The 27,141-nt window shown below is 39.8% G+C and overlaps 1 protein-coding gene and 1 long non-coding RNA gene across 2 annotated transcripts in view; both read right to left on the reverse strand.

Moving 5' to 3' along the window:
• Nucleotides 1-14,207, reverse strand: part of LOC308198323 — a 34,272-nt gene extending 20,065 nt beyond the window's left edge. Inside the window, exon 1 of the long non-coding RNA XR_013953828.1 lies at nt 12,079-14,207. This is a non-coding gene — a long non-coding RNA (uncharacterized lncRNA). The remainder of the gene's footprint in view (nt 1-12,078) is intronic.
• Nucleotides 1-27,141, reverse strand: part of LOC308198147 (uncharacterized protein) — a 390,404-nt gene that overhangs the window by 97,524 nt on the left and 265,739 nt on the right. The window lies entirely within an intron of this gene.

The raw sequence follows: 27,141 nt of genomic DNA on the forward strand, positions 1-27,141 counted from the left end.
TGGAAAGGAGCAAATATCCTCCCATACTTAAACTCTTACTTGGAATCAGAATAAGCTGTTTCTGCACATGAAAAAGCACACACAAGCCACAAAGCTGAGGGCCTGCTCAGCTGCAGTAAGCCTGCACATCTCTGCAGAAGCAAGTGCGACACTGCCAGCTCCCACCAGCTGGAGAGCTGTCCCAGGCGTTCGCACCCTGGGAAGAGCATAGCATCCCGTGCTTTAAACAGATTACCCTCTTCAATATTTCATTGGACTCAAACAGTTCAGCATCACATCATGTCTCTCTAAAGCCAGGCTGGTGATGGCAATTATTTTCCCAACTTCCTCTGATACCATAAACTCCCAGTTACAGCTTCATTGCAAGACTGGCCCATAGGATTAACTCAGCTGCTGAGTGAGGAAGGCTTTATTCAGACTACAAAGGTGTCCTTATTTGAGACAAGATGCAGCAAGTTAAACCACAGAACCTAGACTGCATTAGTACAGTGAACATTCTTATATCGTGACGACTTTTTTTTTTTTTAAGAGTCCAATTCCTGTTCAGAGTTTCTTGTTCAGCAGCAGATTTGTTGGATTTTCTACCCCATCCTGCTGTGATGAAGGGCTGACAAAGGACTGAGTCCTGGTACCCACCTAGCACTGTAAGCACCTGTGTGCAGAGGGAGCTGGTGGTGCAACACACCAAGAGACTCCGTCATGCCAGCTGCCCGGCTGCCACGCTGCTTGGCAGCCTTATCAGATGGCATAAACAGAACAGATTAGAGCTTGTCTTTGTCTCGCACTGCCTTCTTGCTTCCCAAGTGTTACCTTCATCCTTTCAAAGGTTTTAGATAAGCATTTATTGGGAGTGTAATTCTTGTTACTGAAAGTGGTTTAATGTGTGTGGAGAAAAAAATAGTCTTCGTAGTGATAAGGTAATAGCATATTTGAAGTTACATTACAAATTATTAGCAGCCCATTAGTTATTTTCTCTTCAAAAAGCCTCCAATGCGAGGACCTTGGACATTAATCCTTATTATTGTTACATACACTACACACATAAGAGGGCTCTGCTTTAGTAAATTGTATTGTTATATTTTCTGCTATGCTTGTATCGAATCAGCTTATTTTTGTCCTGCCAGGTCACCTTCCTTTGTTCTGAATTAATATCTAATAGGAAGTCATGTAGACAGAATAGCACATTGTCATAATAAATTGATATTTAATAGTATATGGATTGGTGCTAGGGTTTCATATCCATCTTCTGTCAGTTGTAGCAGAGATCTGAAACAGAAGCAGGGTATCCAAGTCTTAAAAACAAAAACATCCTCAAAACGAGACAGTGGAAGTCTGCATGCTTATTGTGTTCAAAAACAGGATTCTTCAGATCCTTGTCGTCTCCTGTGCAAAGGTCTTGGTATCAGGACAGTAACGTAGGAGTTGTCACCAGAGCAAAAGGGCCCTGAAGGGAGCCGGTGGATCAGCCCCACCACAGGGCACTCCAGGGTGAGCACCTGTGCCTTGGGCAGCTGAATACATTTCCCCAGTTTCCACAGTTCAGTGAGACAGGAATGGGTGTGCACAGGGCAGGCCCAGTGTCCCCCTGGAAGAGGACCCAGATGGTTGGGGAGAAAAATTTAGTTTAAAGAATGGGGTTAGAGTCAGATCTCTATTATTAGGCTTATGTTTATATTTCTTGTAGCTGCAACAGAAGCCCTACAGCTCCTTCAAGATGCAGAGGCATCAGGATAGGAAAGCAACACGCTAGCAGAGGAGTAAGGAGGCCTGCAAGCATGGCTTGCTTTGTTAAGATGACAGAAGGTGCCTAAAAATGGGGAAGCAAGAGCAGCCATGGCCAAATGAAGCACCAGCAAGCATTGGGACATTTCCCTCCACGATTTGTGCTGTCTCACATATCGTTTCCCTGCCATGGTTGTGCTATGGGATCCTGGACACTTTAAGCAGTTGACAGCAGAGGTAATTACAGATTTGGCTGGACTATTTTTCTCCTAACCTTAACTGCCACAAGATTTTATGCAAAAAAAAGTCAAAAATATTTATAGGGAAGAAAAAAAGATAACAGCAAGTGTTCACAACGGGTATTCTGAGCATCTCCATCCTATCTTCTGCTGCTGCAATTTCGCCAAGCGGCAGCACTCTCAGTAACATCACTGAATCGAGCTAATGCCACCCTCCCCGTTCACAGATAGAGAAGGTGCTGGGCATGGTGCCAGCCACGGGCACACTCCAGTCTCACAAAAATACACAAAATATTCTAGTATAAAAACATCATACTTCTTATTTGAAGATAAATACTACTTCAAACTGTATTTTCTAGCAAAAAGAAGAGGCTGAGAAGGCTTATAAGTGATTTGGCCTGGAAAGTAAGGTATTTACAAGGGTTTAGATGTCATTAAAACTAAAAGGTGTTAAAATACAGAAAATATTTACTTGTCACAGAAATATGAAGCTGTTTCTGTAGTTCACTCATTTAAAAGGCTGCCATATTAACAGATAACTTTTAAACTTTAATGGAAGTCTGTCGCATAATTAGATGGCATATCTACAACTCCGTGATAGACCCAAATTAATTTAGAACTAATGATAGAACTATACAATCATTTATTCCACAGTCTTTGATAGAGAGGCAGAGATGCCTGTCAAATATTACTTTGTGGAAACCATTTTCTTTCTTGAAAAGACATTTTCCAAGATAAACTGAAGTATAAATGACTGAGTAGCAAAGTATTTTCCTATACAATATTTTCCAAATGCACCTTCCTAATGACATACACCCTTTTAATATTTTACTGTGCTTCTCTGAAGCTATTGATTATGGTGACATGAAACTTCAGAATGTCTCGTATTTAAGTTGAGACATTCAGAACATAAGCCTTATAATCTGAGCTAATACACCAGATCTCTTGCTGGGGAGATGAACTGCTCTTAGTGCTTCTGCAAAAAGCAAGCATAGCTAAACATTTTAGTGACCAAAAACTGTTTTAGCTGAATGACTGGCAAATACAACTGGTGACTAATAGATTGTTTAAATAGTTTGTGCTTGGCTTCAGAATGACAACAGCCTTAAAATGCATATTGAAATACATTAGCTTACACAATTTAAGTCACAATTAGAAAGCTAAATACTTTTTCCAATGCTTTTGCCATTTGATTGTTTTCTGTTTTAGTAAGACTAGATAAAATAGAAAACATAGCAAATGAGGCCAAATAATTTCCCTCTTATAATAAAGTTGGAAGTTATAATGCAATTTATGAGAGACTCTCATAGCCTGGTTAGCAGATTTCTCTGCTTTTCGAGAAGCTCTGCATCTCCTCAGTAGATAAATCAAATGACAGGCCATTCTTTCAGCTGAATTTGTCAGTCTAACACTGCCAGGAACACTAAAAATCTTTTCTCATGAAGTCCCACAAAAGAGTCCAGAAGAGCAGCACCAGTAAAAACATAGATGTATCCGGCTACTAAAATATTTCACTGATTCTAATATATAAAACTAAGTGACAGTGATGCTCTTGTATCAGCATCTAAGAAATGGCATATAATGATCTGTGCTTTCAGAGACGAAAGAAAAACATGTGTAAGAGGAAAAGCAAAAGGAGGACGACATGGGAAAGTTAAATGTTGCTTAGCAAAGATGCACTGGTGTGATTTGTATGGATGATACGCTTTACCTACTTTGAGAGAAGAATCACTTTTCTGCATACCAAGAAAGAAACTAAAGGCTTTACCAGGAAGGATACCGATGCACTGCTATCTGCTTCATATCAAAGTGGTCCCCCTTGAACTCATTGTTGGATACAGTGCAACTATTTGTGGACATAATAAAAAAATAACTTCACTCAAAGCACTAGTTTTTTTTTTTTTTTTTTTTTTTTTTTAACACCTTTCTTTTATAATGACTAGAATAACATAGCGGGGATGTTTGGAAAAGCACACTGCTCCCTTCTGCTTTTTCTTTAGCCAATACGTAGTGTCCTGCCCACCATTTTTCTCCAAATTTTATTTTTTAGACTACTGCAGCAGCTTGCTTCTTCCCATCTTCAGCTTTTGTTTTGTGCACTTGAACATTTACAATTAAATGGGGGTTGTGTCTAAGCATTTTGAGGATCTGGACACACCTTTCCAGAGCTGCTTAGACCCATTAACAGAAATCCTTCTACATGCTAATTGAACACGATGCAATGAGATCTTATCAGCATGTGATGCAAAAAGGAACAGACCTCTTGGGCATTTGTCTGAGGTGACAACATGGATTTGGTGCAGGTCACTTCACTGGGGACTGGATGCCACATTCGTTTGTTGTTACACAAGGCATCCGAGCCTGCAGCAACTTGTTGCATGGCACATGGTTGTCACTTGCGCACCTGCTCTGAGGCAGCATCAAGAATTTACCTCTAGTATTTTTTCTTCACTGAAATTATACACCTGGTAGTTTAAAATAACATTACCGCCCCTCCTTGGCAGAGCATAGCATAGACCAAGATACGTAAACACCAGTGCTTATCCAGACTTACACTGATGTAAACTGTCACCGACTTTTTCTTTCATTAAGTTACACAGAAAAATGGCAAGAACAATTATGTCTGGCCCATTTGGCACCATTTTCCTTACCAGGCCAACACTTTGCTGTAAAGCCTGCAGAAACCCACAGGCTGGTACTGAACCTGCCGTGTTGTAGGAAAGGGCAGGGTGTGGGTGTGACCCAGCAACAGTGGTTTTGGAGGAATCCACTTCCACTGTCATTAGAGGCAAAGTTCAGTGTAATGGCCATGACTGTACTGCTGCAGTGCAAACACCTAATGATTGCCTCTGCTAGAAGAGAGTGAATTTTATTCTCAGCCAGTGAGGGCAGTGATGCTGGATTTTTGCATCTAAGCCACCCAAGTCACTGTGAATTATCTCCTTGGTGCCAATATTACATCAATATAGTATTGCATATCAAAGTAGGAAATAGCTCAAGTCACTCCAAACCTGAAAGACAGTAATATGGGAGACTGCTCTCTTATGGCCAAGAAGCAGCAACACACTGACCCCACATTAAGCACTTTCTACTGTCTTCACTCCTTTAACAATTCACAGAGTAACATGGGCTGAAGTAGGTGCTGCAGAAAAAATACTATTCACAGACAGAAAATGTCTTCATATTCAATAAGCTCAGAAGGATTATGAAAACAGTGTTTTCCCAACCCTTAGAAATTATATTAGACACCTGGCAATCAGACATTTGTCTCCTACTCTCACTGTAGACCAGTGTGATTTGCTTCTTAAGCAGCTGCAGGACTTGAGTTCAGAGAGCACAAAAATCACCACGTGCATCAGCAGTGCTGGAGGAGCCACATCGCCATGCCACCATCAGGACACGCTCTATGGAAGATCGTGTTTGCCAGCACAAACACTCCTGAAGATACAGATCTTCAGAAATAAATGCCCTGGTCATAAAAATGGGGAAATACACCTCTGTTTAGGTCTTTACCATTCCCTTTCTCCAAAATCTCTCGCCCTCCTAACATGCAAGTAATCCATCTTCTCCCCCAGTGACAGCTAAGGGGACCACAAGTTGCCAGGATAGCGATGGCCAAGTTTGGCTGCTTTCCCACCCCAAGGTGGGGTTACAAGCAGAACATCCCCATGTGCTGCAAGGCAGTCAGCATGCCTCACACTGCAGAGGAAGCTGCATTGCCCTCGCCTTCAGCAGCAGAGTGCACAGCTTGCAGGCTCCTGCTGTGAGAGCTGACACAGGTGGGATGCCTGGGACCAGACAAAGCTCATGGCTAAATACCGTAGGACACAACATACTTCCCCAAACTCCCACATGTCCCCAAAAGCCAGCTAGCTGTACACAAGCAGGGCCCACACAACACAGGCTGGCCTGGCCCCTTCCAAACCTCCCCACATTTCTGTATCATTGTATCTTCCCTATAAAAAGGCCCCATAGCCCAACTGCAGCATGCTCCCACACATGTTGATCATTTGGTGATGTTCCCATGCTCACCTGTTTCCTTTTGTCTGCCCTTTATTTTCCAAATTGCTATGACAAAACACTCAGCAGCCCATGAAAGATCCACCCCCTGCATTGTTATCTGCACATTTTCTTCCATATATGTCTAACAGGGTGATGTGTTTATTACAATCTTACTGGCTACTATATATTGTTGCCTGAGTGACTGTGCTTCTTCCTTCTATTAAATTAACGCACACAGCGGTAACGTTAGTAACCCTCACTCCAATTTTTCTTTATCTAGCAGAGTAAGAAAAACACATAGTATGGGGTCCTCCTAATCACCAACAAAAGCTCATCTTGTTCATTCAGTATAATTCATGCAGATGTTAGAAATACTATGCAACTGTTTGGACAAAACATAAAATTTGGGGGAGCAAATTACATGCCATATATCTTTTCAGATGCTTAACTTTGGTTTTCAGAACACACGACATTTACCTGTGCACACTGAATGAGTGCCACTCCTATTGTTAAATAAAGCTTTAATTTAGAGGAGAGATGGAGCTATCTATCAAAGCTGTTATGCTTTTCTGCAATCTTCTAAAGACCTAGCAAATATTACTTCACTACAAGAAACAGATAGCAGATGCAAAACCTTACTACCATGTGGAAAACTTGGGCTACAAGAGCACTTGGTAATCTAAACTTTGACACAAACTGCAGAATACAGCAAAACAAACAGCTTGGTCACAGGGCAGTTATGGTGGGAACATGACTTGCAAGCACCAAATTGCTGTAATGGGACCTCAATTTCATGGTTGTAAGAAAATCTTTCACCATTTTTAAGAGATGAAAATATCATAATAAAGAACAAAAAACTCATTAGCACTTAACAGCCCCCTGTAACTGAAGGCTTTTGTGAAGACAAGGATAATCTAGCAATGTTCCTCGATCAGTAGAGTCTGCTTCCTTTTGAACTCCTCACCTTCCATTTTCACACCTCAGAGTAATGTGTTTCAGTCTGACACTTTGGAGTTCATTTAGAGAAAAGATTTAGATCCAGATTTTAAATGAATTCAGGTCTTGTTATTATGAATCTCTTTCATTGTTCTGACATTTCTGGATGTTTTCAGGCCCCTTATGCCTAAAATGTATTTTGAATTTAATCTTATTCTTCACAAATAATTCAGATATGCAAGATACCTGTGACTTCAAGCTAAAAAGTTTCAGAGAATGAAGGCAGAAGATGTGCAGAATTAATTACACAAAATAAACACTACTGACCCTGGCATGAAAATTACAGTGATCAGGAGAGTTTAAAATCTGCTTCATGAAGTCAGTGGGACTTTTGAAATCTCCTTCCATGACTGCAGTGGTAGGCAGATATGAAAAAAGGCTTTAAGTAGACCCTTTTTGATACCCAAAGGTAAGAACTTAACAGCCACACCCAGACGCCAGTAGACTTCAGCTAGAGTGTTCAACACCTAGTATGCATAGAAAATCCAAATGTGCCATAAATTCACTGAAAATTCCTACTCAGTAGAAAGTAATATCAGACATAATGCTCTGCCATTTTCACACATCTGCTTGATTAACGTTTTGTCAACTTACAGGGCTGTTTTTTGTGATTTTGCTGTTCAGCTAATCTGTTCAGCTGTGAACTAAGCCAAATTTTGAAACACAAGGCATACTTGTTTATAAGCATGCCTAATAATAAGACTGTCAATACTTGTATTGTCATAATGGATCAAGTACCATCTCCACAAGCACCATTAGAGCCAAGCCTCACTGTGCTCAAAGACAGCCCACATAGGAATAGAAAAATCAGCTGTCTGGCTGATCCTGCAAGCACCTACAGAGCAGGTTTGTAAGCAGGGAGTATGAGAGGCTCCAGGAAAAGCTCTCTGCTCAGCTGCATCCAGCTACAAGTGACATTACCTCCAAACACATCTTGGGAGGTTCAGTGGAGGCAGAGCAATTCCTTCACCACGTCAGGTGGCTTCTCCTTATGAAGGCTGAAGCATCAGAAAAAGATGTGACAAATTTAAACAAATGTATACCCATTTGTTATATAGGTAAATTATCTTCCCTATTAAGTTTAACAAGTGGTGGATCTGTATTCTTCAACACATTAAATATTTGAATCCATTTAACCTTCTGAAGATTGTACTCTAGCTTAATTAGAAATGATGAGCCTCATACAGGAATTGCTAGGTGAAGTTTCTATGGCATATATAAAGCAGAAAGCCTGAGTAGCTGATATTAGTAGTCCCTCCTGGCCTTAAATTCAGTGGTATCTCTAAACTCACATAATGAGCACTCATGTAGCACATTCTGTTACTAGGTTTGAGATTTCAGTCCCAGGTGTATTCAGCAAGCCTTCTTCAATGCCCTTTAGTGGACAAATCTGGTACCGTCAGGCCAATGAAACGGTTATCTCCCCAGGTGGTATTTTGCAATATTGTGGCACAGGGTCCCACTCTAGGATAGCTGGGACAACTAATTCAAAGTGTATGAGTCCCCATCAACCCTCATCTTCAGGGTTTATTCCCAGATTGACTATATACACCACTTGTTTGTTTCTCTCAATCCCTTTAAGCAGCTTATATCATTGGGAATTGCTATAAACATGTCCTAGCGCTGAACCAAGCCAGCCAAGAGATCGTCTAAACCAGTAATCCACATCCCAGCAGGGCACCAAAGCAGCATTTGCTCAAGCAAAAGCAGGACAGGCTGAAGAAGTCCCTTATCTGCAGGTTATTTAAGCCAGCCCTGCCTCACAGTGCTCTTGTTCAGAAACCTCTCCTACAATTTATTCAGAGGCCACAGGGCTCAAAAATGTGGATTTTCCCCCCACACCTCAATTCTTCCAAAGGCTCACTTGAAGTACAGCAATCCCCTCTTCTTTCCTCCTCACATCTTGATCAGCAGTTTACAAGTCCCAGTACCTCTGTATTTTGATGATATTGCTGTTTCTGGTACATCAGTACTTTTCTTCAGAAGCTAAAAAGCCTTTGTTGTGGTGCTGATTTGGATCACTTGCACTCCCAGCAGAACTGCAGTGAAGCAGTGCACAGCGTGCTTATTTGCCCTGGCTCTGCACTCAAGTACACTGCCCTTGAGTGTTTAGGAAGAGCCTACAGACAGGATTATGAACTAAGTATTGACATGTTTGTTACAAGTGTTATACTGTGCTCATGCAGCTTGCTTTCTTCATCTCCATGAACAGCAGCTTTGAAACCTGATTTTAGAGCTGAAACCAAAGCTGTTTTAAATACTACCCTACTGCAGAACTAAAACCTGACCTCACCACAGCAAGACTCGTGTGTGTATGTTCGGAACAAGCCCACCAAGAGATCATTGCAAAACTGCTGTTTGTAGTTTTCACACTGGCATATTTAGTTTAACTGCCTTCAGTTGAGATGCTAATACTTGGTAGATAATGCTACATGGTAGAACATGGTACAGAGGCGCTGACATTCTTACTGGTACCTTCTTCCTCCCCCCTCAAAGAGTTAATGAAAAATATTTCCATTGCATGGGGGAGGCGAGGGTTTGCTCTCTAGCATGAGGAGGCTCAAAAGATGAAAGCAATTATCTGTGAAGATACTAATTTATCCTGATAGCAATTTTAATAACAGCACGGTTTTTCTCTTAATGTCACTTCTTCTGCATTACTTTCTTTTCATTGCACAAAAAGGTTAATTGTTAAAATTACACTTAGGAATAGAAAATAAGGTTAAAGATGATATCTAGCTTCTGATACTGTTTAACCACCAATACAAGCTGGTACAGTTTCATTAAGCAAGAAAGAAGAGAATCTGGGGAGCAATGCAGAGAAAAGACTGAATATGAAAAAAATCACAGTAAATGGGTCAAATCATGCACAATTAACATTAAAAAGGATAGCATCACAATAAACCAAATGCAATGCTGATTTCTACACAATTAAAGGTAGAAATTGCATCAAACTGCTATTGCCTATTTCTTTCAGTGCAATCCTGACATCAATAATCTTAACTTCTCTTGGTTTTGTTCAAGCCCACAAAGAAAATCTGTGAGGAAAACAAGAGGTATTAAAAAAAAAAAATCAAATAGATTAGCTATAACAGGCTTGATTCTCTTCCTTTTGGCACTGGAGAAGAACAGGAGTTGCTTATTGAGTTCTCCTAATGCCAAGTGGTTTAAAGAAGGGAAAGACAGTCCTTTCTGATAAAACCTTGATTTCTTTCATGGGGTGAATTTGACAGAACTTCTATTTTTTTTTTATGTCTCGGTCCCCAATTTGCCTATTATCTGCCTCCACTTTCTTCCTCATTACTTCACCGCTTCCATCCTGAGCTGCCTTCACTAACTGTTTCTTCATAGCAGTTTTCTTTCAGTTATGGCTCCATTTATTCCAATACTCAGGGCCTAATTCTCGGTCCCATTTTACGTGGCTGTAGGTTCCAAATTAACACAGATTGTCCCCCTCGCCATTCAGATGGGCCGTACGCTCCTACTCTCCCACCCGAGCTCTGCAGATGTTTCATAAATGCTAACCCATGTTTTCCTCCTCCTGTCAGGATCTTTCAACTGCTCTATCCTTACCCTGTATTTATCACCTTTATGTTTCATGAAGCTCTCAAAGAGAAAAAAGCCACCCACAGCACTGTATGCATTTCCTTTTTCTTCCTCTTCTGCCTCCCACAGCCTCCTTTCACTTTAATCATTAATATAGTTTCAAACTACTTATCTCGATGACAAGCTTTAAGAAATTCATGCATGGTCAAAAACACAGAAAAATATTCCTGTTTCTATACATACTTGTTGTCATTATTCATTCAGACTCCCCAAATTCTTTCATCAAAACAAGCTGCTTCCTTTATCATCTGCCAACCCTAAGAAACTAAGCCCCCTGGGAGCTCATCTATCCTGTGAACTGCTGTCTTGGATGCGCCTTTATTCTCTATTTTCACAAAAAAAATAAAAAGAAAAAAGTTGCTGGAGCTTTATCAGTGAAAAATCATGAACCCTTGCAAGTGTTGTCAGACAGTGAGGGGAGAAATAATCAACTTCCTTGTTAAAGTGCTCAAGATACAACATATGGGCAGCTGTGTTTACAAGTTCTCTCCCTGCCTCTCAGCAAGTTTGCATATCACATACATCTTAAGCTACAGTCCTTTTATTTGACCATCCATAAGCACCGTGACCCTTGCTTTTGCCTCAAAAGAGAGGCTTCATTAGAAGCTATGCTTACAGAAAATGGACAGAACCAGAAAACACACAAACACTAAAAACCTGCATTTAAAACATCCCTCTTTGGAAGCAGAAATTTAATCTGAATTTCAAGGGTGGCAGAGATAATTAGCTTAAGAAAACACATGCTTTCATTATTAAGTTTTGCTACAGGACCTGTCAGCAGCATCACTTGAGTGATTTATATGCAGACAGGAGTAGAAACAAATATTAGGGATTCAAACTTATGTAGATATTATTTTCATTCATTTACTGTCTAGTGATGATCTTCTTGTGAAGATCACATCATGCCTTACCTCCCAGGGTTACTACACAGCTCCACCTTCAGAGTCCAACAAAACACAACCCCTCCAGCAAGCTTCCCCTTCCCCAGGGCCCCAGTTGGTGCTAGCAAGCAGAGATTACCAGGGAAGTTTGTCCTCCACAGACCCTACACTGCAAGTTTACAACTCTACAATATAAATTTACTTTCTAATAATTGACCCTTCACAGAGCAGGACAAAGTCATAGAAGCAAGGAAGGAAGCAGTGGCAGGATGCAGACTGGGAACTGCTGCTACAGAAATGACTTTGCGAGACAAGCAGGAAGTCCTCAGATCACCATACAGGTGCTTAAAGGTAATCTGCATTACCTTCTTCTCAGTTTATTTGCCTGACAGTCAGGTTGGATCTAGGCAAGACCCCAGGGAACATAGTTAGAACAGAAAACCTTTCTAGTTCACCATAAAAATAACAAACCCACAACAGACAAGAAAGCCCACTCTCAGAACTTAATAGATCGCTTTCGTGTTTTCTTCAGCATAATCCTGCTAATATTGGAAACTACAAAAGGACTAATTCATGAAACAGCAGGGTTGAACTCAAAAACAGGAATTCATAAAATAATTGTGTAAAAATACCTTTAGAAGAGAACAGAGATGTCTTGCACAGCAAAAACACAGCAGAGCAGACAGGACGCCTGGGTTCTCACTAGTTCTAGACTCCTCTAGGTTCCTAGAGGAAATGGGTATGAGCTCAAAGCACTTGCTGCTTGGGTGCAATTTGTAAAGTCCTACAGATGAGGGACATGGGGAAGGTTTTGGTGTCTGACAGAGCTGAAAGCAGTTTACTGCTCTGATTACATGAGAAGGCAGGACTGTCTTGCAGCCTGCAAGCAGGGAACCAGCAAAGAAATGGGGTAATTTGCTCACATTTATTGGGAAGGGCAGATGGGACTCCACAGCATGACAGTCCTATAACCAGGCAGTCTGTGTGTCATATTTTCCCCTCTCTCAGCTGATAAAATGAATTTTAGCTATTTCATCCTGAGAAAGGTAGAAAGATGTTACTTCAACAACAGGATGACTGCCTCTGGACTGAGAGAGCTCGAAACCATTAGCTTCATCTTCATATTTCTCTCTTTGTCAAGGTTGTAAATTTATCGCTGCTAGCTTCCCAGTTTTGTGGCTTCTGTTCCTAGTTAGCACTGAGGGCAATTGATGCCAAATGTAAATTTCTACTTGTTGCTATCAGACTATAATCAGTAACTGCTCTCATCAGGTGGTGTCAGCAACACATTTTTGATGCAGACGTTTGTAGCTGCTTTTCCAAAAGGTCCTCAGAAGGGGGCTTGTCAGACACCTGAGAGTGATGATGGCCATGATTCCACAGCTGAGACATCTTGAGCATTAACAGCTTCAGGAATTTATGTTCTTTGCTATCATGGCATCTTCTGATGCGGACCATGTGAAAGCTAACACAAATGCTTTGCCCCCTGTGACATTACAACTCTGTTCAGACTTTCCTAGTGTTCGACATCAAAGTTCCTTGAGACTCCGATACATTAGTCCAGAGGAAACCACTTGTAGTGAGACCAAGAGAATGCTTTCTCAGCAATGACACAGTTAATAATGTCATCTGCAGAGGACAGTGTACAACCAATAAAACAAGTAGGGGTTCATAGCTGCAGCTATTGTCTAACCACCAAACCTGTCTTATTTCTCCCGATATCTACCTCTATCATTACACATCTAATCTCACCATTGTGGATTATTTATAAGGTGAGCTTTCCCACAATTTACCATGGGACACGGTGGCAGCCGATTTCTAATTTGAGCACGGTCTCTGCTGTAGGAGATGCTGATGTTTTCGCCCTCAGTACTAAATTCTCCTGTAATTTTCTTTTTCTCAGAGTAATTTATCTCGATCAGACCTATTGTCCTTCTTCACTCACACCACAGTCACATTTAGACTTTTGTATTTCTCAGCTAGTCTAAACAACAGAATGTATACAGCAATTTGGGATACTAATGAAGAACATTAATTCAGCCTCTTAATATACCCCGAGGTGTCCAAAATATTTGCACATACATTTTATGAATAGATAAATTAAGGTTCTGCTTGCAAAGAGAGTAAGAATATTAGAGACTGAGATAAGAAGGCTAACAATCCATCTCTTGCTGTACACTTTGACATTTTTACATTTGACCAAATCGCACCTTCTTACAAAATATTACTGGATCTTCATATAAAGACATATCTTGTAGCATTTCTTTTTTATTATTATTATTTTCTGTTACCTTTTCCTTTTTTTTTCTATAGGACACTTTTTTCTCTCGAAGTTTTAAAAGCTTTTTGCAAACAGACCCTAACTCACTGTCAGCTGCATTGCTGCATGAGAAAACATTTTTTTTTTCCTGCAGCTTGCTGCTTGTTTAAATGTCTGTCTAAAGGTTTATTTCATAAATTAAATCTTAAATGAGCTGAAAATGCTCAGACCTTCCTAACCCTTGCCAGTTTCTGCTGACTAAGGGAACCCAACAGGTAGACCTCAAGATGTTTATTCGGTGCCACAGACCTACACCAAAAGCTCTTTATTCTTCTTATGTTGACCAAGTGCTAAAATAATGCTCAGTCTCAAATTAACAGACCTGCTCTACAGACAAGGTTTTACTCTGCTTGCAGAAATGAACAGTTCTTCGCTTCCAAAGAACTAATTATAACAGCACCTGGCAGCATCACTGCAGATAGGGGCCTGTCAGCATTTTCTCCAGACCCTCTTATGTAGACGTTTATAGCTTGGTCTCATAAATTTGCTTCAGCCTAAAACTTAATATAAAATTTCCAGTGGCAGGCACCTTTGTCAGATACAATTTGAATGGCCAGATTCATTTATTCTAGACAGCGTTTAACAAATTCAGTCCATGAAATAGTGGTTTTGATGAAATTGCAGAGGTGGAAAGCAATTGATTATTTTCCTCTCAGTATCTTTAAAGAATAAATACTGATAATGAATTTGTTTGAAAAGAACTGATTTTGTATGCGTAGTTTTGTCAATATATTCTTTTAAGCCTTTATGAGTTTGAATGGTTAGGAGGAACATCGTGTTCAAAATGACTGGAGCATATTTAACAATACATGTTTATAAACACATATTTATATAAAATAAAGTCACATATAAAAGCAACAGCAAACAGACCTCTCCACAATCTGACTATACACTTTTTAGCTCATACATGACATGACAAACTACACAGCAGAGCTGACATTTGGCTGTAAAATGCCTTGCTCTGCCAGGCAAGTTCATGCAATTTTTTTTAACTGGAGAACTGAATTATGTCAGAATTACATGTCCTCTCTCCCATATCTACCTATTTATTTATTTTTAAGAAGAAATGAAATGAGTTAAATTATCAGGACTATTATCTCTTCCAGATTGATACACTATAATCAATTAAGCCTTCAAGCTTGAAGAGAATTCGTCATCCAACTTTTCTTAATCCAACTGACCTCTCCATAACAAGAAAAGATTTCTAATGCTACAGAAATGCCCTATAAAAGCAAGATAAGGAAGCACTGCTGATGGGTTGCTCCATGCAGTATACCTTGCTACTTTTGTTTACGCAATTCTTGGTTGCTTTAAAAACACAGTTAATATTTTATGTAATTCCAGTTCAGCGCACTGATTTAATTGCTTACCAGCATTTTTATAATGCCCCACTGAAAAACAAAAACAAAACAAAACCACCAAAGCTTAAAATATATATATATATATATTTAAAGAGGAGAAATAAAACTTTAAAGTTTAAAACATACGAATTTCCATATACATCAGCCATTGTTTTCATATTTCTCTGGCAGTTGCTATCAGTCTAGCTCTTACATCCAGCAATATGCAAACTGAAAATAGCTCCCCAGTTCTAAACCATGAAAAAGAAAAGCCAGTATTTGAACTGAGAAACTGAGCTGTTTTACACTGAAGTATATGCTTTAATTTTTCTCTTTCCTCAGACATACATATTTGTGGCAGAATTAGTGGGGTCTCTTATGTAACATTTATGGCATTCAGTCATTTGAAAGAGGGAGACAAAGGGAAGACCTTACTGCACAACAGTGTGGTTGTGAATTCTCCTATTGAAAGGGGATCAATGTGCAAAATGGCATAAACCTACATGCTGTCCTGTAACCTCCCAAATTTTTCAGCAGGCACACTTTCACAACACTTAATTGCCTTGGTTTCTGGTATTTGAGGAATTAAAAAGAGATGTGGGGTAGGGCTCACATGGCTGAAGTGACTTGGGAGAAGTAAAGGGACAAACTGTGTCATTAAGTGGCCACTGAAGGCTGATCAGGGCCCTCATCCCACACGGGTGCTGAGGCACTCCTTGAGCTTGGCATTGAGCAATGAGAGCTGTGGCTAACATCCAAGAAAACTGAATACATCTAAATTAACTTGATGATTTTCATTAAAGAACATATGTTAATATGACTGCAGAAGTAGGAAACACAATTTTAAAATAATTCCTGTACAGAAGAGGTTAGCTCTGAAAATGAAAGCAACGGGAGCCTTATTATTTTCATAGAGAAGTAAAATAAATTAACCACTTATGTTTGAAATGTATAAATGTGAAAATTTATGTTGAGTTCTAGTGCTGCCAGATGATCAACAGGAAACAGTCTGCATCCCCAAACCCATAAATGCAACAAGGTAATACCTGAGTTATACTGGTTACTACAAGTTTGATGTTCTTTCAAAGTTTAAAAGCCCCTACACAAGGAAAAAGGTGAGCATTTTTGGAGGGGGGGGGGGGGGAGGGGAGAGCTTGCTCTCTGGTTTACAGTGCCGTGCTCCCAACAGTTAGGTACTTCCCTAACTACAATTACCCTAGCAGGAGGATGAGCCATGCCCACTGTGCTCTAAGTGTTCCCAGCTGGTGCTGCAGTGACCCAGGCCCCTTCCCACACCTCTCTCACAAGCTCTCTTTGCCCAGGACTGATTTAAGAGGGCAGATTGGACCTGTTCAAACAGGGGCAGCTGCAGGGACAGCAACCCCAGAAAGAGGATGGTGAGGGCCATACAGGATGAGCACAAACTGAATGTCTATGACTGTCTGCAACTGTATCCAAGATGATATTACTTGGGCTCTAACACCTTCTGCTAATCTGATAACTAACTCAGTATTCCCATTATATGTTTTTTTAATTATTAATTCATTAGGACAGAGGTTAGAGCATTAGAAGATGCATTGAAGTCTTCAGCTAAATTGTGACAGAAGAATCACCAGAGTCCTATGCTGCAGCTGTGTACGTGATGAAATTTTTTTTTTTGCTTTTGCCCTGAGGCACAGTCAATTATTTCTCACTAGGAAGATTTTTTTGCTAACCCTGTGGATAAGATTTATTGGATTTGGACCAGTGGTTGCTAAGCCGCTGGTCAAGAATCCATCTATCGTGTTGCTGCAGCATGCATGCTCTACAGCTTTGCTCTCCTCTTTCTTATCCCCTCTCAGGTCTCGCTCTTTCCCATTGACAGCACTTATTTCCCAGCTAAACTCTGCCCCCAGCATATACCTATTTGTTCCTGAGTAATACAATGTACCCATTTGAAAAGATATTTCTTACTGTGTTCTCCTCCCAAATTAACAAAGGACTGGCACCTGTCTGCCAAGTGCATACTGTTGGTTCTTCCTCATGCAAAGCCATAACCGAATAGCTGGATTCAGGGAAGGCACTCAGACTTTTGCATGGGTGCATGGCTGTAAGGATGGAGGTCTAATTTTACAGAGAATTATCTAGGTTTGAAATCAGTATTCTTTAACTTTTTATGCATGCACACAAAATAAAAATGGTGGAAGAGCTGGTAATGAACATGAAAAAATGCACTGCGTGCAGAACAGATTAAAAGCAGCCAGAAGTCTGGTGGTGGGGTCACAGGTGCTTCAAAGCAGGAGCTCTGGCTGATCCCTGTGAGAAGGCTTACAAGCTGTGCTTGCCGGGCTCACTGCCTGCAGTACACCACTGCAATACGTGCTCCAAGGTCTTCCTTGCATTTAAGCAGCATCACAGCCCAATCCTTTGCTTCCAAAGAGCTGAGTGCCTGTTCCTTTCTTTTCACACCCAAAGGCCAATGAGGGAGCTGAGCAGCCCAAGCGAGTAGCACCAAAGCACAGACTTACTACCTTGGGGCTCTGTTCTTTGTCAATGTACAACATTCAGACTTCTGGTATTTTAATTTTTAAACACCACTATTTATTAAATACAACTTACCATTTGCTAAATACTATTTACTGAATTCTACTTACTCCTGTACAATAACGCTCTTTGTCTCTTTCCAGACGTTTTCACACAGAGGCAGAGCCTGCTCACTCCTACTGCCTGTGCAGGACCGCCAGGCTCCCAGCTCACCCCCTGCCTAACGCAGGGCGTGCAGAGGGAGCGAATCTTCTGTGGCTGTCAAAGCAGATTTGGGCTGCTCAGAAAGCAGCCTGGCCCTTCAAGCACTAACACATGATTATTAGTAACTTGATCGAGCTCATACACCAAATTATGTTCCCAAATCATTTCCTAACACACGATATTCACTTTTTAATGAGCCGTTAGAAAAGTAAATGAAAACCTCCAGGTGTGAATTCCAAATGAAAATGTTTAATAGAAAAAAGATATATACCAAGAAATTATAGTCTATTAATAACAGAGAGAATTAAGTCATGGAAATTCTTTAAAATCTAAACCAGAAAAGAAGGTAAAGTGACTTTACCTTTGGCAAGCTGAGCCAGAAGTACCTGTATTAATAATCCATCTGAAGGCTGGACAGGACAGTCAGTAACGTGGCAGAAGACAAGCAGGGGCATAACTGGCTGTGAGAGGCAAGGAGTGAGGGCAGAGCCCCGTGGGATGAATGATGTATTTTTAAATATACAACATGCATGTGTTTATTTTTATGAGTTTTCCAGGCTAGACACTTACTGCCTCAACTGCTCCATATATCAGAAAAGAAATACAAATAATTCACTTAGTTCTAGTACACAAACACATCTACATAGGTATATAAGATACGTAACACAAACCAGAAGTATTCTAGAGAACCAGCACAGTTACCTAGCTGGTGTATTCAGGAGCTGGTTGAGCACTGACACTATATATATGAAGGAAAATGGATAGATTTTCTTCCATGGAAAGTCAAAACAAACAAACAAACAAACAAAAAAAACCTTCAAGAACATTTCCAAGTAAATGCTAGGCAGTTTCCTTAAATTCAGCTTGTTCGTTTCCCTCAGCAGGTGTTTGTTACTTGGTGTGCTCCTGGGAGCATCCGAGCCCACTGCAGCTCGAGTGGGAGGTAACTGAAGCTAAAGCAAATTGTGCTTTTAGCTTGGGCAGCCCCTGTTCAGTCTCCAGGAAGATGGTTATGGTGAAACCAAAGGACATAAATAAGACCAGGTGACTAACAAAGCCAGCTTCCTAGTCCAGATGGCCAGGAATGATTGGAAGTTTTGAGAAGAATATATAGGCAATTATTTGTTCATGTAAGTGATCTGACAAACAATTATGAATAAGGAATGAAGTAATAAAAGTCACATTCTTCTTATGGATATTTTGTAGAACTGAGAAGAAAGGTTAAATTATTTGGATACACGATGCTTTAGGAACAGTTTGACCAGGTGCAGGTATACCAAACTGGGTGATACATTACCCCATCAGGTGGCCATGAAAAAACCTCATGGTGAGAAATTAACAGGCACGCTGGTAAGGTGACAAAAATCTTCAGACAAAATCTGTGCTTAAAGCATGGAAACATGTAATTTGTTACATTTAAATTGAAATAATGGTCCAGTACAGAGCTACATAATGAATAAAAAGTTGTCTACTAGTCTATTCATTTGCCTTTCCTGGTCATGATCGGGTCTAACATGTATATTTCTGAAGTAAAGCATGAAATGCAGCACTTCAGAACTAACTTTTAGCAAACTAAAAGCACCTTTCAGACTGGAAAACTGCAATGCTGTGACGGGAATGAGAGTTAGGAACTTAAACTGACTTATTCCGCATGCTGACCTGTTGCCTTTCTGAGACTGTTTAACATAAAAACATGATGACATCTGAAGAGAAGTACTTGGTTAAAAAGGAATCACAGGTTTCTTACATCATTTAGTTCCCACTAGTAAACCAGAAGTAGAAAGAATACAGCTAGAACTGGCCTGGTATCATTTTGAAGCTGGCTTTAATGAGAAAGCCGCAGCATTAACACCTGCAGTTAGCCCAAAGACATCTGATTGCTCTCCAGGCACTTCTTAGTGTTCTTCCCCTGAACAGCCGCACAAGCTGACAGCAGCCATATAAATGTTCTGCCTTTCCTGAGGGACACTGAAATCCCCTTTTTACTGAAGAAATGCTATGTCTTGCTCTGTCACAGGTGCGTATTTCCACAGCAAAAAGTTTGTTTGGTGAAAAGGCTTTTCACCCACATCTGTGAGGGCACAGGAGAGAATGAGGGGATAAATTGTTTTGTCTTAGAGAACCTTCCGGAGTGTCACCAATGGTTGTGTTTATGCTGCCAAAGGAAATGAATCTTTCCAGAGCTTCATAACAGAATGCAAAAAGGTCTCTGAGTTAGGCACGTACCCTGCTGTGGATCCGCTGCTTTTCCCACATTTAGCCTGAAAGAACACTTCGTGTGAGCAATGCAGTATGTATTATTGGGTGAGGGCAACAGCTGCTGTATAGCCTGGTGATGTATGGCCTGCTGTACAGAGCACTGTATCTGCTCCTGCATTGCTGCGTCTTTGCTATTTCAAGTATCTGTTCTAGTTCTGAGGCTCTTATACTGGTTTATTTCTCCTGTTTCACCTGAAACACCATCTAAGCTAACGGTCATTTTAGCAAAGCAACATTTTCAGATTAAAGACAATTTTAAAGAAGCACCCAACAACCTCTGCTGAGGACATATTTCCCTGCCACCATGTAAGAGTGTTATGAAAACCCATTCTGAGGTTCATATAAATACCTGCTTGTTTTGGGATGAACTCACAACAGTCCAGACAGCCGAAAAGGAAGAAAGCCCTGTTACTGTCTTGCTCTTGTTCATAGGGACTGGTAAGCTGTTAACATTGTTAAAAATGGAGAACCAAAAGCAGAAATGTGGGCTTGCTCTGACTTCTTTTGAAGACACCAGAGGTGTTACCCTTGGCTGCTAACGGAGCCAGAGTAGGCTTGAGCCAAAGCTCTAAGCACCAGCTTCACAGTGATGCTTTTAAGGGTCACAAATTCCATACTTTGTAAAGGCAGTCTGAGATTTTAATTAACATTGTACATTTGCCTCCATCAAATGTGTTTACTGTCTTGAGAGCCTTTTGCCTCTTTCAGACTTTTTTTTTTCTTCCAGCAGCTTGTTGCGTCTTACACTAAGGATAATTCCTGTCTTTGAGCCTGTACTCTTCAATGAGCCATGTTTATCAAATTCATGAGACGATCTTGAAACTAAGGCCAAGCCTTTTCAGCTGTATAAATTAAATGTGTTTTTCTCCATGTTAGAATAGCAGAGCAGTGACTGTTCCAAAAAGAATGGTTGCAGCAAGAGAGAAAAAAGTTCAACCGCATCTGTAATCTAATTTAAATGTTGTGATTAATACCCTTCTCTTTTCATAGCCAGCTGTGTGACACTTATCCATGTTATACATTTTTAAAGCTATCAACTGCATAGGTTTTTTTTTTCCAGGAGAATTAATCACATCCCTGAATGCATGGATATAGTTAGAAAAGAATCAGTCCTAACAAGCTCTGAGCATTGGAGTTATTAGGCTTTGTGGAAGAAAGCCAATCTGGCAAATAAGTTCTGTCTTTCAAAACAAACAAAAAGAAAGCTTGCCGTGTCTGAGTGTATAGGAGAATTAATCAGAAGCAGAACTGAATGTAAAAGTAAAAGTAAATGATAGGGAGAAGATTAAGTAACAAATTAGTGCAAAAACTGTGCTTTGAATCAATCCCAGAAGAAGCTGAGTGCCATTAGGCAATCCTTGTTCACATTGTCCTACTGCAATGAGCTAGGACATATGTACACAGTGTATACAATACATAACAGTATAGACACGCACATAATCTCCTGCATATAATTCTATATCCATGTGTACATATATTTAAATACCCAAACCCAGAAACATACATATATATATATATGTATATGTAGTGCTGTGGGGAACGTGTAGTCTGTATGGCATGGGGCTCATGTCAGCTCCATACTGAACTCCCCTTTGCATCTTTGCTCCATTCGTAGCAAACATCAGTGAAAAGGGCTACAAGGGAGATCATAATATGAGAGAGATGACCTTCTCCTGAGAAGCAACATCAGGGATTTCCAGCTGCATGTCACTGTAAACACATGCCCTGGAAGGACCGCAGAGGTGAATGACTTGTTCCCTCCCTCACGGTTATGTTTTAGGCCAATTTATATATCTTTCTTCTATATGCCAATGTGTCTGTGTATAGCCATGGCTCTGGCAGACATCTGAAACACAGATGGTCCCTGAAGCAGAGTGCAGGTTCCCTGAGAAGACATCTACTTCACTCCTGCTGGAGTAGACCAGAAGAAAGTTCATGGGAAGGATAGTAAGGAGGGTAAGGATGGGTAGGATAGGTAATTCTGTCTAGAAAGCTCTTTACTTAGAATATGTATAGGACACAGTTTCTTGAGTAAGGTTATGATATCAAATGAATAATATCTGATTTGGCGGGTGCCACAGGCTGGGGCACCTCTGGGTCTCAAAGTGAATGTAATAAGGCTCCGTGCTTTCATTCCTCCTCACCATCATCTTCAATCCCAACCCTGATGAAATTTAAGAAAAGAAGATGCTGTTATAAGCAAAACAAGCCGGTAATCCTTCAGCAAGTACTAATGAAATATTGTCAAGAACACCAGGCCCAGCATAAAAGGTCAATTTTGTTCACTGCTGTCCTAATACCAAGTAAGACTGAGTTCAGAGCTGCTTCTGGCTCGGCTGCATGTAGGAGGCACAGGGAAACTTGTTCAGGTACAGCTTATTGCTGAGGCCTTTCAGAGGTCCGGCTGTAAATGAAATCAATTGTTTATCCCGGGACAGAACAATCTGGCTCTTAGCAAGCATCAATGTGAAGAAATTTTTTTTTATGTTAAAATAAAATGAACTGTTAATGAAACTGCTTGTTAATTTTGAATGGCTGTATTTTATTCTGTCTGGAAGACAAATGTAGGTACCAAAATACCACAAGAGAAAGCGGTCCCGTGGAAAATTTCATAAGAAAACTTATGCATAAGAAAACTTATGCTTATAACTTAAATACTTATGCTGCAACTCTATAGCACTGCAAGAAGTTGTCCTCACCTAACCATCGATTTCTAGGGAACGCTTTAGGGTATAAACAGCCTCAGTAAACAGGCAATTCTGCATCAGTTCGTTCTGTATAGAACATGCTATCGGGGCTCTTTGTGCATCATTTAAACTCCTTCCAAACAAGTGATGCTCTGTTAATTTTCCTAATTCAGCCACATACTCAGAAATGTTCATTTTCTTTTCATTCTGCTTACAAAAACAGAAATGCTCTTCAAATCACCAGAAACTTCAGAGACAGGTGATTTTGGAAGTGTTTTTTTTCCATGCTATCAGCAACTGTTTTGTCCGCTGGTTTAACAAAGGCTTTTAGTCTGCACAGCAAGTTGTAGGTTTTTTGCCCCCATTACACTCAGGAAAAATAGTACCTTTATCTCATCAGCGATGCTATTAGAGGTGGTTCAGGCTTTTCACTGAGCATACTAGTGAACTATCAGGCAGGCCCTTTTTTCCTTTACAACAGGCATTTTTAATCTCCTCACTGTTTTCCCCTCTTACAGTAGGCTTTTCGTCGGGTCTGCTGCTGAATTTGGGATTTATGCCCATTTATTGCCCAACATCCCTGCTTTTACTTCTTCTGGTACAATGTCAGAACACAGAAAGCATTCAGGCACTTTTAGATCCTAAATTTCTACATATATTAAGCATCATGAAAGGTTAAGCTATATTCTTAGCATTGTGTTTTCATGTTCCTTCTAAAATACAGAATGTTGTCAACACCTGGTTACTTGGAAGTGGTTTGAAGAGACACCAAGTTCTTCCTATACACTGTAAGAAATGTTTAACCTCCAATTCCCCAAGGACAGAAGCAGGAACAGATTCATCCTGGAACATGGGGTATTTGCTTGACTACTTATTGCTCCTATACTTTATTATGAACACAGATTAAAAAGCATGAGCTTTGGGTAATGAGGAGTTATAAATGTACTTTTTTTTTTTCTTTTTTTTTCTTTTTTTTCCCATCTGAACTTATTATTTCTGTTCTCTTTGTCTCCTGTGCTCTTGTTTTTGAGAGCCCAGTGCTTGGATGAAATAACAGACTTCTTAAAGATACTACAGCCTGTAGTTTAAATTTACTACTGTTTAAATTGTTAAAAATGCTGCTTCTGTTAATTGCATACTACAGAGAAGTGTGTGTGAACAAATTAGTGGCATCAGCTCACAAGCTAGAAAATGTTTTCCTTCACTAAAGATTGTAATTTTCATAAATGGGCACCTGTTGCTGAAAGACTCCTTTTTCTTCTCTTCTGAAAGTTGCAGTGTATCAGGATGTACAGAGTGGCTGCATTTAACCATGGCTGAACAAAAAAGAAGACTGATAAAAGATGCTTTAAAATCCAGTCCAACCCAGTGTAGGCATTTCTAATGCAAATGGAAGCTATTCAAGAAAGTGCATTGCTAAAAAGCTTTTTTGAAAGCTTTCTTAACTGAAGAGATGGATCCTCGTCATTGTTGGTGCTTTGTTGATTTCTGCTTTGTGTGTGTGTGTGTTTTCCCCCCTTTGGGTAATTTCTAGTAGGACAGAGTAGTAAGAGTTTATATTATTTACTAAAAGCCAAGCATTGGTGAATTATGGGTGCAGCCACATCAACTATCTGTTTTTCTGTGCTGATTCTTTGTATTTAATATCTCATGTGAATACGCTTTGATTTGTAATGTGGAATTTCCCTTTGAAAAATAAATTGTCCTTCAATTGTAAGGGTTAACTTTCTCAAATTTACAAGCTCTACAAGCAGTACCGTTATGTGACTACTAAGCCTTCATGACATGCAAAATTATTTCCAAGTAAGCTTCTGCTGCCAGAAACAAAGAGAATAAAAGGTCCCAAGTTCATGGGCTGTAATATATCAAACCTTCATACTACAGGTGAGGTTGATAGATAACTCTCTCAAGTCTTGCTCAAAGATGCTCCCCTTGTAGATGTTCAAAAGAAAGTTTCAGAAAGGCACTTTTTAAACTTCAGAGATTTCCAAGAGAAAGTAGAGCTTGAAAGACAATACCCAGATAAAAAAATTGTTTGTTACAACTCGAGTGGAGAGTAAACTGCCAACGACCCATCTGCACAATGCACTAAAATATTCTGACAGTTTTAAGTGCTCAATATACTGTGGCATGTTTTCTGTAATGAGTTTAATGCCACTAAAACACAGCTCGGGAAAAGCTTCTCAACAACCTGGGCAAAATGGAAGGCCAGAAGCAGGCACAAAAAGTGCTGGGGAAAGAGGAGCAGTGAGGCATGTTTACTTCTGAAGGAAGCCTTACTTCTCAAGCACATAGCATGTACAAGCAGGCAGGGCAGTCCTGGTTTGTTTTTCTTTCCTTGGTACTCTGATACCCTAGTAGCCAAGGCCCTGGCAGTCCAGGGCATTACATGATTATTGTGAATTATTATCTGACATTGCATTCCTTCATTTTTTTTTTGCCCCCTCATCCCAGAGATGTTTGTCCATCCAGGTATGTTTACTGATGGGAGGAGACCCTTGGACCTACAGAGGACATACATATGCACAGTGCCAACTCTGACGTGGCAGTGAGCTTCCTTTTGTGCTCCCCATTGCCCTGATCCTGCTATTAGTGGCTTTCACATGCTACATTTACCAGGCAGGTGAGAAGGCTTTCAAGACTAAACTGCTTTAGACAACTTGAAAAATAACTACATTTCCCTTTTTGATCATTTTAGATACTGGCCAGTCACCTACCTCTTCCACCAGCCCAAGCAGTAGTTTTTGTTTAGGAACTAATGCATTGCTGACACAAGATCTGTAGATATGCTGTAACAGAAAAGAAGTCGGTGTAAACTTTGGAAAGACTTTAAAGCCAGATGGTTTAAGTAATAGCCCAAGACTGAGGAACAAAAAGCCATACAGACTGAGTACTAATTAAAGCCACAACCTTTACTAGTATCTTTTTAAAAAGCAACATATGCTTTTCTGCCCTTCCTCTTAACAGGCATCAGAAATAACACTGTTGAGTTTTGTATGAAAATGTTTTTATATATATGAAAAAACAGCACACACCACATGGTTTTCCTTATGTGAAGAAGATAGAAGAAAGATCTATGAAGGTCCTCTGACTTAACTCATTTCCAAAAGATGGCACGATAATGTAGTGTTAGGAAGGTTGTATAAGAAGTTAAAGAGATTAAATTACAGTAAATAAATTAATTTCTGATATTCACAATTATTGACATCCTTATCTATTTTTATTATTAAAGACATGAATTAAATTAGAATAAGAAGGCGTTCCTGTTCTCCCCTGTGCTTTCTGTTTTATTAATAGGATAATAAAGTAGTCTAAAAATGAAATAATTTTACATTGTCACTTGAAAACAACAGTGGACAGTAAGCAGCCTGTAAACAGCCCAGAGGTGTAAAGATGAAATAAAAAAAAAAAAAAAAAAAAGAGAACAGTTTAAATGCAGGAAATGGCATATCATTTTTCAGATTTTTTTTTGCTTCTGATTCATTTTTAATTGATTTTTAAAAATTTCAAGCCTATTTTCTGCCTCCTCATTCTGAAATCAGAACAGTTATGAATAATTCCCTTGTTCATTTGGCAGGAGTTGACAGAGTTGTCTGAATTTTTTTACCACACAAGCCACTGTTTCAGAAGCAGGCTCCTCACCCTTCACTACATTCTTCTTAAGAAATTCTGGAATAGTACCATTTCTTGTTTTTGCTTCTCACACTTATCAAGACAAATGTTTTTGATTACTGCTAGACTGGGCTTTGCTGCAACTGCTTGACAATTGCGTTATCAGTCATTTTACTATCAGTCTTTATACCTCATCAGTTAAAAGACATTTTGTCCCCATGGTGTAATTTCCTGGAGTTTCTTTGCAGAGGTTTTATAGAACTAAATGAATGAGTTCTGCTTGCTAAAAGAAAACACTATATCCACAATTCCATTTATTTGATGAATCCAACTAAATACAATTCAGCAATTTGACATGACTAAATGGTTTCTGACAAGATATTGGAGTTTCAAGGAAAGAGGCACTTCATATGCTCTTCTGTCTTGTATCCATTGCTCATAAGGTGATGTGTTGTATTGTTTGTTTGTTTGGTTTTTACCTGTATTAAATTTAATAACTCCAGTACACCCATAAACATTGAAAGTCATTTTCCACATACGCTTTTTGCTTACGAGACCTTTAAAATAAAACTGATTTCTTCAATCCATCTCAAAAAAGGGCATTCAGTTATCAAATGATAAAATACCGATATGTCCATTGTATATGTTTTTCTCAGCCTTGTGGTTCTTGTCATTAATCCTTTCCTAAAAGTTTAGAACATTAAGCCATAGCAATACCTTGAATAGTCTGGCCTCCAGCCACCCACCAAG

Source organism: Anser brachyrhynchus (genome assembly GCF_964034855.1).
Source record: "Anser brachyrhynchus genome assembly, chromosome: 7".
Lineage (NCBI taxonomy): Eukaryota > Metazoa > Chordata > Aves > Anseriformes > Anatidae > Anser > Anser brachyrhynchus.